Source organism: Prinia subflava, chromosome 1, assembly GCF_021018805.1.
Source record: "Prinia subflava isolate CZ2003 ecotype Zambia chromosome 1, Cam_Psub_1.2, whole genome shotgun sequence".
NCBI lineage: Eukaryota > Metazoa > Chordata > Aves > Passeriformes > Cisticolidae > Prinia > Prinia subflava.
Genome location: NC_086247.1, coordinates 72,062,735 through 72,079,644, shown reverse-complemented (window position 1 = coordinate 72,079,644; position 16,910 = coordinate 72,062,735).

Sequence of the window (16,910 nt, the reverse complement as noted above, 5' to 3'; positions counted from 1 at the left end):
AAGTTTTGTACAGCAATTGGAAGGCCTTTTTTAAAAAACTTTGGAGTTTGCTACTTGGAATTTGTGACTGATCACCTTCATTTAAATTCATCCCATCTGATAGCCAAAATTCAAGACACAGGATTCTTCAGAGAGTGGCTCAGCCCACTTGAGGTCTGCAGCTTTCACTGCCCAAGCAGGACTCCTAGGTAAGTGTTGAAGCACACGAGTTAGACCTGGTGTTATAAATCTGGAACCTATTGATACTTTGGTTCTCTGGATGCTGTTATAATTATCAAAGGTTTTTACTGAAGCAGTTTGTTCTGTTCATCTGAAGAAACACTGTGCTGTTGGTTTGTCTTGGGTTGAAAAATGTAACCAAAAATTTGTGTTCTCTTTTCATCTGTTGAAGCCAGTTGGGAGATATTGTTTTTTATCTCTTGTAACTCTAGGAGGGGAAGAGGGCAGATGCCTTCTGTTAATGGGACACCTGATAACACCAGATAAGGCAGTGCCTTCTTATCTCTTCCTCCACCCATCCTCCTCTGAGGGACATCACCTGTGAATGGGCCATTTAAGGCCTCTCACGTGACTGATAACATTACCTCATTCCATTGTGAGATGCTCCACCCAGTGGGAGGAGCCAAAGCCTTTCCACTGGGATAAAAGCAGCAATTCCAAACACCAAGGGAGCCATTTCCACTGGATTCCCAGAGGACATCTGGACCCTTTTTTGAGGATCATCTGTACTCCAATGGAGCCACATCTGTCACTCCAGGAGGACTTACTTTGGGCTGCTTCCAACACCCTGACCAGCAGGGTGTCAGGTTTGCATTCTGACTCTGTCAGTGGTCCTTTGTACTATTGCATTTATCTTATTTTATATACCCTTTTTTTTGGTTGTTGCTGTTTGTTTCTTCTCTCTATTAAATTGTATTTTTGACTTGGAGTCTCACTGGTTTTGCTTTCAAACCAGTACACAGTTCTATGAAATGTACATATTTCTAGGGGCTTGAAAGTCCCTGCTAAGCAAAGTGTCATACTAAGCAAAATTTTGTCTTAGTACCTGACCTTGCTGTGAATTTGAAAAAGAGCATGTGCATGGCAGTGTAAGTACAGGAAGGACCTGACAAAAAAGGACAAAATACTGATCATTGAGGAATTTAATTATTCTGACATTTCTTATGAAAGCACTAATGGGAATAGTAATGCCGAATATACATTTTTCCATAGGCAATAAAACAAAGCAATTAGATAAAGTAGAATCATCTGTGGTGGGCATTAAGGGACCTTTTTATTACAATGAATGAAAGGTGAAATGCTCACATCTCTCTAACAGAAGAGGCAGATACTACATCTATTATTCCTCTTGCACATCATCCCAAAATAATGTACCCCTAGATGTTTTGTTCTGCCTGATTTTCATTTAAGTGGTTTGCGCAAATTATGGCATAATTTCAAAATGACCTTCTTAAATCCCTTGGGAGGAATTATTTTAGCACTGTCCAAAAATTACATCCTATAATGTCCTATGCTTCATGTTTGAATAAAAGAATGCATCCTCATCAATTTAAGTAATATAGCCTGTATAAAATCAAAGAGATCAGTGGCTCACGTGTTGGGGATTTTTTTCCTAAATATTTTTCATAGAAATTTAAATTTTCAAAGAACCAGAATCATCATACGCTAATCTCATTAATCTTCCCTGAATAATTTTCAGACATTTAGTTCACATGGTTATAGGGATCTTAAAGTAGATAGGATAATTTTTCCATCTATGTGGCTTTTTAAAATTATTTCTATGGTGGAAATATCAATATTTTATTCTAGCTTATCTATAAAAAAGCCTTCACCTTGACGCCCACAGATTACTTTTAATTTAGACCTGATAGAGAGTGACATGGACTCAAGTATTTTATGCATGTAAGTAGGTCTTGCACAGGCAGCCTAAAGAGCTATTTATTTAGCATTTGCTATTCTTGTTATAATTTATTCCAAATGTGCTTTATGTTGTTTTTCTTAGACAATTAGACAGTCTTGATAATTACTGTGTTGACTGTCCTTCCCTCAGGTTTTTCATAAATCAGCCCCTAAAATCTTTCTGATCCCTTTCATTATTCCTTTCCATGATGTGAACACTGAAAGTACATTTCTAGAACAATACACTCTCAGCTGTGCACATCATCCCAGGTCAGAGCATGTCAGGTCTTGGTTCTGCAATTCTCTTAGACAAGCTCAAAACAGCCTGTACATGTTTGGCAGAGTTTGTGAGGCATCATGGTTATCTGGGTGGTGTTACTTTGTTACAATATATGTGACAATTATGTATAATAATACAAAAATTCACAAAGACAATGTTTTTTTTTTTTTTTATAACTACATTATATTCATTTCCACTGTTCAGAGAATATTGCATTTTCAGAGGAAGCCTGCAAAATGTCTTGTCAATTGACATGCTGAAGACAGCAAATGAGGAAAGAGGGTGTGCCTCTGCAAGTATTTATTTAGAGACACGGCTTTAGACCCCTGTCTCACTCTCAAGAAGACACAGAACTGTTTGTTGGCACTAGCTGGTACTTTTCGAAAGGAGTATCTTCAGCTTTCAGTTCTGTTTATCTCTCCAGAATGATCAACGTGCTGTATAAAGAACTGTCTTGCAGGCAGCAGTGAGTGTAGCAGGGAAAAGTATATGACCACAATGTAGATGGAGAAATTGTTGGCCTAAGCCCCATCTCTGTTAAGCAGAGGAAATACAAGGTCTTTAGTGGGAGAGAAAGGAAGTGACAATGGAGTGTAAATAATCAAAATTCTTGAAAGGGGTCAAATAGGACAAGGCAAAAAATGGGCAGAGTTTACACCATGGTTAGGAAAGAGGAGTGTGTGATAGAGGCTGCAAAAATAGATGAACACTTAAGCAGTGAGTGAGAGTGGGAACAGTGCAGCCTCTGCTTGGAGCAGCACAGAGAGAAGGTGCAGATGGTAACAAGACATTGCAGGTACATGCTCAGAAGACAGAGCTGGAGACAAGGTACAGCACTCAGTGAGGGAAGTGAGTTTGGGAGGGAGTTTGTGGGATGAACAACAGAGTCCTTGAAGTCAGTAGTGTTCTTAACCACTGGCAGCTCAGTGTGCAGGCATCTTTTTTTCTGTGTCTCTACCTTCATATCTGTCTCGGTCATGACAGGGCATCCTGGTCCTGGTCTAAGAAAGAGTCTGAAAGGTAGTTTAGCTCAAAATGTAAATGTTCACTATTGTCTAGGGCTTTACTGAATTATCTGTCATCTGCACACCCATTCCTTTGATGAATTTGGTTCCTAAATCACGGAGCTGAATTGATGAAGTTTTTGGAGTAGAAGCAGTTTGAGTTGAACTATGATTCATTTATTTCTCATAAAAGCTCATTATAGGCTGATAATTGACCCAATACTTTCCATCAAATTGGAATTAAATCACACTGGAAATCAGTTACTCAAATTCCCAAAGGTATTTTTACTTTGTAGGAAAATGAAAATGCTCAATGAACAATGCTGTAATTTGACATTTGTCAAAAGTGCAGGTTTCTGCACTTTGTGCTTCTCCATCTGACTGTTTGGAGAAAATAATGAGTGCAAGCATTTCACTATTTTGCTTTGAATTATGAAATAATTTGTTTAGAGCTTTCTAAATTATGGGAAATCCTATGGAACCACGGAAGTGCAGGGGAGGAGATTAAAAAATGCAAATTTCTGTTTCAGTTGTCAGCTCTGTCGTGTTGAGCACAGCCTCAGTTAAATTAAGAACAGTCATGGATCATCCAAGTGCTGAACAACCTTTTGATGCAGAAGTTCTTTCCAGAAGGCTGGAGGCAGTGATGCTTGTCTCCTTCCACTCTGACCTTGCTGGGGTTTGGAACCCAGCCTCAAGCATCATCACATCATAACAGAGGATATCTTGAAAGGAAACTGAATGGGGACTTGGAGCACTGCAGCCTCTCCTGTGTGATGCAACCCTCTTGACAACATGAGACAAACTCTTCCCTCATTTTCCTCCCCTTCTCTGATCCATGAACTCACTCTGAGCTCATGTCAGAGGATCTGCTGGGGTGACAGAGGAGCATGGTACAAGAAACATGGAAAACAGATGCTGATCTCCCCATTTCTCAAGTGCAGAGGAAATTTTAATTTGTACGTCCCTCCTGCTAGTTGTGCTGGTTCTGCAGTAAACACCAAAGTATCCAAGCTGATCATTTAAAGCCAAAGTCTTCCCATCTCAACACATACAGTGCCACAAACACAATTTGACCACCACTGTGGAAAAGAAATATTGTACTTGAGGGAAATAGCTCATGCTCAGCTGACTGTAAACCTGTTTCAAAGGTTAAACTGTTCACTCTTATTTGTCAGTTTCCAATGGAAACATTTTGATTGGTGGGAAGAAGTATTTGTTTTAGATGTGTTTTGATTCGAGAAAGCATCCAACTGAACTTCAAAATGAAAACTTAGGGTCAGACAGAAAAAATAACAGATTTTTTTAAGTAGTGGGAGTTCAGTTCAGCTCCTGTCTTTCCCTCTGCAGAATTATACATTTCTCTCCAGATTTCTCTCTTCTTTGACTGAGTAGATGAGTTTAGCTAATTTCTCATTGTATTACTTCACAAGTTTTCTATTTGGATCTTTTCTGTATCTTTTCACCTTTAGGATATCTCTAGTTCACAGTGTACAATTCCTCTGCTCTCAGAGATATTTGCAGTCTCTATCCATTTATTTCGAGTGAATTTCATTAAGCTTTTTATTTGATCTATTCCCTAAATTGCTAAGATTAACTTGCCATATTCCCAATGTATATTTTGTCCTGCATTATTTTCCTGCCTGACAAGTCCCTTTGCATCACAAGTTTTCATTTTTATGTGGGTGATCTTATACAAAGACTGGATACGAATTAATTTTGAGACATGTTTTAAATGATAACAAACCCAGAAAGTTTTCATATACCTTTCCAGCTTGGCCATCAATTGTTTAAAAAAAAATCAAGTTCAGTTGAAAACATGTCTTTTTTTTAAAGCTTTCTCTTTCCACCAATGATTCATTCTTAGACTTACTTTTGGTCAGTCACCTTTCGGAGGCCTTGAAAGTGAAGACTAGGGTACAGTTGTTTAATTCTTAATTTATTTTTGAATTAAACCAATATTCTTGGATGTGTGTGTATGCATGTTTTTTTGCCATAATGCTTCCCTGTACTAAGTCTGCCCTGGTGCTCCTACAGATGGTCATGGCCAGTAGCAGATGCCTTGGTTACAACACCAGGGCAAGGCCAACAAGTAAAGTTACTTTCCCATCACACTCTCTCAGCCTCCAGCTAGCTGCTTCTCAGGGGCTTCCTGGGAGGGAGATGTCTCTGAAAAGTCTCAGGAGAACTCTTTTCTCAGAGCTCTGTCCAATTGCTTTTTCAAATCATGCATTCACAAAATGCTGTAGCAAGAAGTTTGAAAACCTTAGATATGTATTACATGATGGATATTTCAGCCTAGTTATCTTGGATAGGAGTATACCCAGGTACTCAATTAAAGCAAACTGAAAAATCTTTTCCTCTCATTTCTAGTCTGTTTTCCCTGTTTCTGGCCTTTTTCCCCCCTTAAAATAACTGTTTTATAACTACTTCAAGGAGGTAAAAGCCCTGAGGAGAACCCAGCTGAGGAAAGCAATTTAGTCAGTTTATGAAGCTGGGTTTTAAAACAAATAACCCAGACAATTACCCCAAGAGAATCTATACTTTTCCTCTATAATGTAGGCAGACAAATAAACTATCAAGGAGTAGATTAAGATATGAAATATGATTAAGCTGCAATGAAATATTTACATTAGTTTTCACCAGAATATATTTGATTTACTTCTCCTAAATGCACGTTTAATGAACACAGCACTCAACCAATGAAAAATCATAAATTACCCATCCCAAGAGGGGCACCACACTGGGCCAGGTTTGGAGACAGCCTGCCAGCCACAGAGCTACCTCCTGTCTCCTCCTGAGTTAGGTGGAAGCAGAGGCTACTTATAAAGATAAAAATATATTGTTGCCTCTCCCAGAATCAAAATAAGTCATGAACACCAACTGCTGCTCCCTCACTTCTTACCTGTTCTGGTACACATGAATGTCTTGATCCAACTGGAAATCTGGCCAGCTCATATACAAGTTCTCCTTTCTGCTGTCTAATCCCTGTGTGCTTGAGCTACTACTGTTTCCACCAGCTTCTGGCATCACAGTCAGTGCTCCCAGTTTAAACCTCAGAGCACTAGACAGTCTTTCTATCCTCATGTAACATTACCTAGGATCTGTTCATATACTGAATTTTTATCTTGTCTGAAAAGAATGATTAATCATTATGAAATATTGATTAATCAAATTATTAAATATTTTTCCATTTCCAATCTTGAGGTATTTGTGGGTGGGTGGCAAAAAGGAAGGAAGACGTTTTATGAGTGGTATAAAATATTTTTAATAGGTTAGGAAATAAAAACAAATAAAACTTTATCTATAATAATTGAGTTTCTTCTAAAAATATGTCTTACTGTACTTTCTATTTTTATAGGTTACGGGGATTTCAATCTACTCCATTTACTGCCTGTTAGAAAAAAGATTACAGCAGCCTTGGTGTAATTTGAAAGTGATGAAAGAGACACTACAGAATCTTCCTTTCAAATATTAAGTGTACATGGTCCAATCAGATTAGCTTTAAAGCAAACCTCCAATGTTACACCTTTCCCAGCTTTTATTATCCACCTCAGCATGCAGATTTTCTTAAAGAGAGAATAAGTTTCTTTTTGTCTGAGTACAAAACATTTTGTGGAAATGAATGGTGCCATACAGCCAGTAACCTAAGTCCTTTATATGCTCTTTAAATCATTGCACAACATAAGAATCGGGCTCTACATCAGGTTCTTTTACTTGCATAACAAAACCAAATTTTTGATTGTTCCATGCATTCGTTATGTTCTCCAGATATAGCTCTGCAAGAGTCTAACCAAAGACAGAGATTGCAGGATAATCTGTAACAGATTAACCAGAGGACGCAACTGAACCTGCAAAATGAAAGCTAATGATATTTTCCCAAACATAAATTGCCATTGTATTAAGGGATTGGAAAACACTTATTGTTCTTTGGAGTGTGTGTACGGGAGACAATCAGATAAAACTACTGATTTTATCACTGTTATGATATTTCCAAGGGTTTAGAAATAATAAACATCTATTTTGTATTTTTTTCCAGCAAAAGATGAGGGCAAAAGTTTCATAAATCAGTGACTAGACTTCCAAGGACAGTGTATGAATAACATGATCATAAGTTAACTATAAAATGAGTGAGTGATAGAGATTAGAAGCCACTTAAATTGATGGGCCACTTTATCTAGAAAGTATATGGAGCAGCAAGAAGTACTCAGAAATGAATAGGAAAAATAACCAAATTTATTGCTTATGCAAACATTTATTCAATTCATGGGAACCATCAAGGATAAGAAGAATGCTGAAGTATTACATACCATCATTATTTCAGAAAGCGTTGGGATATACCATAAAACTGTAAACAAGATATATAAGAAGCTACACTTATTTTTGGAAAGGCCTGCCTCTGAAGCAACTGAACTCTGGGTAGGGAACTGCAGCAATATATTAATATTCACTTAGTGTCCAGTCTGTAAATTAAGTGGAAATTGAAGACATTCTCTATGACACAGTAGTTACATTAAAGAAAAAGGATCCACTAAACAGGCTTGTGTATTCAACAAGATATTAAGAGCAAGAATTAGTCATCTTACCATGTAAGTCAATTAAAGGGGCTGCTGTGCTCTCTTGGGTCCTGCTGATTCTTTCTGATGTGAATATTACCTCTTCTTATTCTTGCTGCATACATATAGAGGGATATTAGCTCAGGAAAGGCTTACAGGAATGAAAGGACAAGAAGGGAGTACAAAATGACAACTTTCTTTTTGCCATGAAGAATAGTATAAGGGAAGTCATCATTTAATAATTTAATTCTTGAGTTTCCAGATTCTATCTCCAGTATGTCTATTAGCATCACACTGTTTGCACCACACATTTACTAAAGGCTTATGAACACAACTCTCTCACTGAAGTTAAATCACTTGTAATATATGTAGGTGGAAATATGTCTTTAGGGAGCTCTGAGAAGTGGGAACAGAGAGCACAATAAAAAGGTAGTGTAAATTTTGCTAGGAGCACTGGATGGCTCTGAAATTACCTTCTGATTTAATTGCACATACATTTTTTTATATATAAAAATGTTCATACAGGATCTGCTTCAGAGAAGACAACCTTGGGAAATTTGGAAGTGAGGCCAGAGGGAAAAAAATCACTGGGTAATGAATAATCAATATGGGTTTACTTGTAATATTCCAGTCACTCTAATTTTTGGAGTAAGGACTAGAAATACTGTTTGGAGGAGCTTTTTAATGAGGGGTGTACTATATTTTTGCCCACCAAATCTGACAATATGGAGGCAACCCTGAGCACCCAGGGAAGAACAAAATATGAGCTAGTATAGTGGAAACGACAAAAAGCCTGTGACAGAGACCCTGACGAAATGGGAATGGCTGTGCCATCAACCCAGAATCAGTATGACGAGTCTGAGGAGTGCAGGTTGGCCCTGAACTGGAATGAGATCCCATGGACTTGGGTCTGGAGCATTCCTCATTTTATATTTTTATTGCTGGCTGAACCTACTTTAGTTGGCACTCATCCACACCAAACTGTGTCTTGTTTTAAAGACTCAGACTATGGATCTTACAGACCCAGCTTTCTAATGAGTTTTCCATCTGATTTTCAGCAGTTTTATCTAAACCATGTTTCCTTGGCTCATTGAGGACATCATCCCCTGTACATCACCACCACAAAAAGAATCTGAATTCTGTGATTACATTTTCACTTTTTGAATGGATTCCAGTCTTTCTTTGCACACCAAATTCTGCTTTTGGGATGAATTAGGAGTGTATGATGAAGAGGACTATTTTTGAAGGATCCTTGCTTCAGTTGTTGCAAATGCTAAAAGCTGTGTAGAGAATGGAAAAGAAATTGGGGAGAAAGAATGAATAATGGTCTCCTGGCTGGGGATGTTGAATTCCATCCAAGAGACTGGATTATAAACGCACATATGCCAAAAATTTCTCAGTGTGATCCTGGGCAGGTCATTCACCCAAACTTCTCACAGGTGTTCTGTGTTGTGTTTTTCACCCACTGTTAGGTATCGGTATGGCTGGGCTCATGCTGTTTTGTTGCAGAAATGCCAAATAGTGACAAGTCAGACTGAAGGAAGTTTTCTTATTTAAAGGACTCAAAGATTTTAAGAAACAGATTTGTTCCAAATCAGTGTATATTCCTTAGATTAGGTAACTTCTGGAGGGTCCATTTTTATTGAAAAAGTGATTTCACACTGTTTAAACAGAGTAGTTAATTTTGAGGCTGTAGTATCATACAAGGAGGCTATCAGCTTTTTAAACATTTGAAGCAACACTAAAAAAAATCAGACCTCAATTTAAGCATTGGATAGTCTCAAAATTCAATGTTCCTGTCAAAAAGAAATTTCAGTGTGTATTGAAAAGAACCATGTTTGCAAAATCCTACTTTCAAGATAAACATTTAGTCTAGAGGACAGGATTTCATTTAATTCCATCACTGGTACTCTTCACAATGATAAGCCAATGGTATGGAGTGTCAAGGACACATTGCTTTACAGTGCTGATGTTCTGAATATTTAGGACCCTGAAGTCTCAAACTGGTCACTTTAAATGAATGGGGTTTTTCACCTTAATGGATCTATGTCTAGTCGCTCCAGTTAAAACGTGAGGATAATAAACTCTCAGGATTTTTTTGTGACTATTCAGAGATAACAGTAACAAATGTAATGGAAGAGTCTAAGAAGAAGACATTATTTCTTTTAGCAGGATTTGGATGTTGTGCAGTAAATAAGACCTGGGGCCATACTCTGTAAAACTAAAAGGGCCAAGGAGCTCATCAGCAATTAGGTATCAGCTGGTTTGTGCCCTAATGTAGCTGAAATGGCACAAACAAAGCAGTATATGGTCATGCACTAAAAGGTTTCATAAACGTTAACCCCAAGGAACCGAGTTGAGATTTTAAAAGCAAGAAAATTCTGGTCTCTGCTCTATGAGAGTTCACAAATTAGGAGACATTGCAAATTATAAAGTTTAATATTGCTGCCTGAAGAATAATTGCAAAAATTATGTCAATTAAGTTTAGGTTGCCACAGACTCTCCTACACTTTTAGTAAATTTGAAGAAATACATATTTCTGAATTGTATTGTATTGAGAGAAAACAGTATGTATTTATTTATAGTATGCTTGCTTTTTGAACCAAATTTTCCAGGCTAATTAATGAAACCTGTACAAAATATGTACTCTCCTAGTATTTCCAGTGCCAGCAGATTTCAGGAAAAGTCTTTCTTGTCTACCAATCTTTGTTTATTAATTCTAGGTCCTCCTGTAGGCAATGGAAAGCAGTTACAGAACTTGTTATATGATATAATAGCCCAAAAAAAAATTCATCATATTGAAAAGAAAGCAGTGAATTCCATCTATAATAAATCCACAAAATGAAAGTTTTACCAGGTTTTTAAGTTGTAAATTGAGTATAACAACTGCTGAAGAACTGTTGAGATCAGGTAAAATCTTAAATTAAATTAAATGCAAGATAATCCTCTGAAAACCTTTCTACCTTCTCAAAAAATAAAAAATAAGTAACTTTCAGGGAATCCCAAAGGGGCCAGTCAGATTTTCAATGCCATCCAAACCTCAGAAAGGTCTTTTTTTTCCACTCTCCCGTGTCTCTTTCTGAAACAACAGAAAAATTCAGTTTGAGCCTTACATAACACTTAAGAATACTCTAAAAAGATAATGATTATTTTTATAAGCACAATGAAGATTCAAGGAAGATTTTAAAAGAAACTAAATCCATCTTTTAAATAAATTTTTGAACAATCAAAACTTATTAATATATTTTTTGTTGTTGTTACAAGTATTTTCAAGACTGTGTTAACATTCTCAAATTTCTTAAATGAAAACCTGCTTGAGTAAAGAATATTTGTATTCGCTTGAAGATTAGCTGACTATAAGGCATTATTTATGCAGTAGACCTTCAAAAATATGATAGACAGTACTCTCCTCTTAATTTTTAAGAACTGTATGTCTGTGGGGACTGCCTCTGTTAAAGAATTGCTTTAAGAACAGTAAAAAAAAAATCGAACACTTAATTTGAAATTATTTATAACACATGCATGTTTGCACTAACTTGAAACAGGGCCTGAACTTCTGTCAAAAGTTAATTGACCTAAATAAACATCTGAAAAAAAGCAATGAATACAGGAAAGAGCTGAAATTGGAAGTATCCTGACATGGAGCACATGTATCCCTCTGCAAGAATACAAACTGTGTGCTTGCCAACACTGCACAAACAAAGGACTGCAGCAGCTCACCTGAAAATTTAGGGGAGTCTTGGATGGATGTTCTCTCTTTCCTGAAACTATGGAGTCAGGAATGTAAATTCTCTTCAAATGAAACAAAGAAAACTAAGCACAATTCTTATGTTTCACCTTCAGGTCTTTTGCTATCTCAGCACTCTCCCCTGACATTTTCCAAGTAAACAATCAAGAAAACCAAGGAAGGAGCTGATTGGCAGCCTCGTGAAATGTTACCTGGTGTTTCAGTGTAAATTCTGCAATATAAGAGTATCAAACTAACACCATCACCAAAGTAAAAAATGCCAGAGGCTAATTTTGAAAACCTATTGATTACGTTTATCTCCCTTGTCTCATGATCAAAGAAATAATAGAAAAATGTTATTTTGCTTTAAATACCAGCAGAATTTCCTGCTGAACAAGAAAATAACCCAGTCTATAACCTTTAGCAGGTGTTACAGGAAATTCATTTTCATCATAAAAGATTTTCTGACTTAAGGTAGTTACTCAGACAACTGATGAACCAAACTTAAATATTCCTTTTGACTTTATTGTCTTATAATAATTGATCCTTTCATGTGAGTTTTATATATAATGTCTGAGAGGGACTGACTGACACTAAATGGGCTTCTCTTGGCTGACTGTAAACTGTGCTGCTACACCACAAAACAAAAGCCGGGGGACAATTTGAGTGAAATGTGCTTCATTGACTTGGATGGAAAAGACATCCCCTCTCTCAGAGGTCACATCAGTCTCCAAATTGTCTTTTATTATACCAGGGAAGTCAGTAGCAAATGTTTTGTCTCCTTTATAATGATAAACTGTTGGTACACCTTACTGTTTTTTCTGCTTTTTTACTTACAATTTTCCTCCAAACATGGAAAAGAAGTTAATTAGCTAGCAAGTCACACTTCTGAGTGGCTTTTGAGGAAAGGAATGTTTAAGATCCTGTCTGGCACTTTCTGTTCCTCCACATGGCTAGGTGACTTCTTGGTACGGTGTTAGGTTAGAACTACACTTTGTGCTCTGCCAAGGCTGTTTTAACGGGATGTTGTCCATATGTACCATACATGGGGGCTAACAGAAGGGCTCAGAGCAGTCTGGCTTACTTTTTACTTTGTATGATTAACATTTTCGGCAGATTTAGCGCTGCTAGGTTCTGTGGGAAAAATCCCATTGCACTCTTACAAGTGTTTCATAGCTGTTTGTGCTGACATCCAGCACTAATTGGTTTTTGGCACTTGGAGGAGATTTGAATTCAACCATCCCCTCTGTAGATTTTTCTGGGAGAGTACTCTGGAGCTCCATGCAGTCTACACACAGATAGCCCCTAATTAGCCTCTCTGGAGGTACTTTCCCACAGCTACTAGCTGAGCATGAGGTTGTCTCTCCAAGCAGGAAGCATCAGGCTTATTTAAAGTGCTTTTTCTTGATACAGAGGGTACTTCAGAACTTTTGCTTTGCAGCTGGACTTCTGCTAATGAATACATTAAAAAAAAAACCAAAAAAACCACCAAATTTGGTTTTTTGTTAGAGAAAAGTCTAGCTAAAATCTTAAAATCTTAGTGCTCTAAAGGCAGGACTTTTCAGGTTGATTTCAGATCACCTAAACCTGTCAGGTGAGTAATATTCTATGTCTTTACTCAATGCCACAGAAAGAGACTGAGAATGCTAGTTAAAGGATGAGATAATGGTGCGGCTATGTGCATGTTGGGGGCGCTACTCATGATGAACACAAGAGGAATTTTACATTTAACTTTCCACTATAAGAGTACTACTTCTGAGATTCATCTGCCTAGGTCTAGAGCCATTAAGAGCTTACAGGTACCACAGGGAGCTGTTTAGGACACGTACAAGAGGTTCCTCCACTCATCTGCCTTTTAGCCTGTCATATTACATGCTGTATGCAGGCATCCTGGGAAGACTATTCTCCAAAGGTGTCTCATATGAAGCAGTATAAAGACTGATTTCTCAACTCTTCCCACCCTGTGTCAATGCCAGGACAAAGAGGCTGCTAATTCAAGGCAATGAACAGTCAAACACATGACTTTGCAGCTCCTAGAGATGAGAGGTTATTCACTGAAGAGGAAGAGGATAAGAGCTCTGCAATGAAATCTCTGCCTTCTGGCCGATATGCCATGTCAAGGGAGATAGCAGAAGTAGGAAGCAAAGCTAAGAGCAAATGAGGGGCCTTATGTTCTCTTGTCACCAGCCTGCCTAGTGAAAAATAGAGACCAGCCTTTGGTCAGGCCTTTGCTCAGGGTGGTGTGGGTCAGCTGTGCCCCACATAGTTGGCTCCAGGACAAACTGGGGCACAGATGGGAGGAAAATCTTTGCATGCAAAATGTTCCACTTGTAAGTAAGCCAACCTGGACTACTTTGTACTGGGGAAGAGACATTGTGTTTATAGGGTAGGCAAGAATGAAGGCCAAAATCTTCAGCACTGTCCTGCTGACTGTCCAGATTTTCAGTGACATAATGGCACAAATCTCCTCTTAGGAATTAGCTCTTTTGCTGCCTGATCTTCTATTTCCATCCTATGTGTAGCATGAAGCATATGCTGTGGGAATAGAAACAAGAAAGAAACCTGTTTTCTTCATTTTAGATGCTATTTCCGGTGCTCTTCAGGGGAATGCAGCTGCAGATGTAGGTATACTCAGTAAGGGGAGTGAAGAAATGGAAGTTTCCCATGTTGCAAGTGATGGAGAGCTCGTTTCCCCCAAACTCTGTAGATAATGAAACAACAGCAGTGTGAGCAACCAAGAGTTTCTGGTTTTTTTCTGTTTAGTTAGAGAATTGTGTAAGCAAAATCAGGCTGCCACCACTACTCACAAGAACTCGCAAAGGCCAGGAGCTCAAGGTGTACAGACCATTAGGAAAACAAAACAGTGAGGTAGGTGACAAAGTAAAGTAGATGGTAATTATTCAAGTTGTTTCAGAAAAACAGAAAAAAAATTGGAAAAAAAAGGTCTTTGTTAATAATTACTTTCCTCCTTTTAACTTCAGAAAGGCTGCTGGAGAACCTTCAGCAGACTAGATAAACATGCTAGGAAAACCAGCTGAAGAAAATATTTTCATTCCATACATGTGAATATACTTGAACTCAGCAGAGAAAACATAAATCCTAATGAAAACAAAGTGTAAGTATGGAAAATTTTAATTCAGACTTTAATTGTGCTGCATCTGCAACAGCTGTAATGTGGCTACCACAGAAAATAATTTACTTTCATTCTCTGAGTTGAGCTTCTTTTTCATTCTCAGTTTTGCCTAAAGAATATGGATGTAATTTTCTTATTCTGAATGCAGATATTGCCACTGAAGTACCTCCAAATTCTCTCAATTCACCGCGCATTGGAACAGCTGTTTACAAAGCAGTCTGTATCATCCAAAGACCTCATGAGACAAGCATGAAAATTTGGTTTCTATTCACAGTGGGAAAAAAACCCATGGTTGCAAAATGTGGAAGAAAATGTTCTTTTAATATAAGCTGTTTTTTCTCACAACAATATAACTTTGTTCAGAATTAAGTGTTTCAAAGGACCACTAAGAAAACTGGTATGGTTACTTGAGAATAGTACATTTTGCCCTTCTTTCCTTTTCAACGTTTGTGGAGGACAAAGTCTCCTCTTTCCAAGTGGGAAGGATGTCTCCGAAGGAAGGGTGTCCACTTAGGATCTGACACATCTGGGTCATGTTCCTCACTGCACTGCAGACTTATTGCAGGAGTTTACATACAGCATCCAGACCCAACTTGAACCTAATGTCAAAATGTACCCTGAGGCATCAGTAACATTCATAAAATCCTTGCAGAGTTTCAAGCACTGGTAAATTGTTCCTGTGCATAGGTGATATTCCCAAGTGGTGATTGGCGTGTTGAAAGGATATGTTACTTACAGAAAGGAGCAGCTGCAGAACAAAAATTTCTGGGATGGCTATGCATTCTTTTAAAATGTAATAAAACAATGTTTAGAGTATCATTCTGGGCTTAGATCACGACTGCGCCTTATTAAAAGTAAAAAAGTAGGCCTATATCTCCCATAAATTGAGAGATGAACACTAGGCTCTTGAACGTCTTGCTGTGCATTGCTCACAGTCCATTTTTAGAGCTGTTCTGTTTGTTCATTTTTTTCTCTAAATAATTAAAATATTTATTATGTCTAAGAACGAGGAACTCAAGAAGCTGACTCTCTAAGCTCTTGGCAGGCAAGAGTGTTGAAATGAAAGTCTCATTTTATTCTGTTTACTTTCCAGCTGGCTGTTCTGTACACCCTCTCAGAATTACAGGATTGTTGAGGTTGGGAAGGACCTCTGGAGACAAGTAAGACAGAGGTTCTTTGAAGCTATAGATTTTACTCTCAGGCTATACCTAAACTGCAGGAAATGCAGACCTCCCAGCTCCCATACCCTTTTGTCCAATCTACCTGCATTCTGTTTCTTAGGGTGAGACTTTTTTCATCCAACCTCCCTGCTGTCATTTACACAGGAATAAGCCCTCAGAATAACTCAGGCTGAAAGGACCCTGGGTCCTCATTTGTGAAGTGAGGAAAGTGAAACATTATCGAACAGCAACACTTAATGTGTTTTCCAAGGACTTAGCTCTTATGAAAGCATCAGAGGAGCCATCATTTCTGTTCAATTAGTTTCTTTCACTTCATACTAAGTAGTACATAGCAAACTTAAATTAATCTTTGAGCCTCCCACATTTCATAAGGTGGAGGTTTCTGTCAGTCTGGCTTACAGACTTTCTGCTTTCCATCTCGTTTCCACATTTCAGTGCTACTGTGTGTACAATCACCAGGAAATGAGGGAGAGCTGTAAGGGGGTCATTTGGCTTCATCCTGTTGAGGAGGATGTCCTGGGAGTCTGCAAGCTGCAGCACAGGCACAGCCCTTCCCAGAGCAACAAGAGTTGCCGTGACCCTGCCTCTCCCAGCATCACTGGAACACAAACAGGACCAAGCTTCCTTCTTCCAAAGATAACCTCTTTTCTTCCAAATACAGGCTGATGATAGCTTCATATATGATACACTGTAAATCTACACATCACTGGCGAGGATGGAGTCCCAGAAGGGAATTCATTTTGTGGGAAAAGACTGAGAGAGCAGTGCTGTTTCTCAAGGGAGAGGAAAACATTTCATGCTGAGCTAAAAACTTGCATTTGTTATTTTTAGTCAAACTAATAAATGTTTCGTGTTGGCAAAGATAAAAGCAAGGACACAAAAAAGAAATACATGAACAAAAAATCATGTCATGTTGAGGGAGCAAATAGGTAGAGTATAGAGAGGCTCTAGGGGAGGGAAAACACAAACACTTTCCTACATTTTATGGGAATATTCTTTTTGTTGCTTTTATTCCAGTACCGAGCAAAACTGAATATAAGCTACTATTTGTTTATGAAAGAGGGTTAGCATTTCTTCCAGTTGTGCTAGCAGATTTTCTGTCTACATTGTTACAAGATTCAGACCAGATA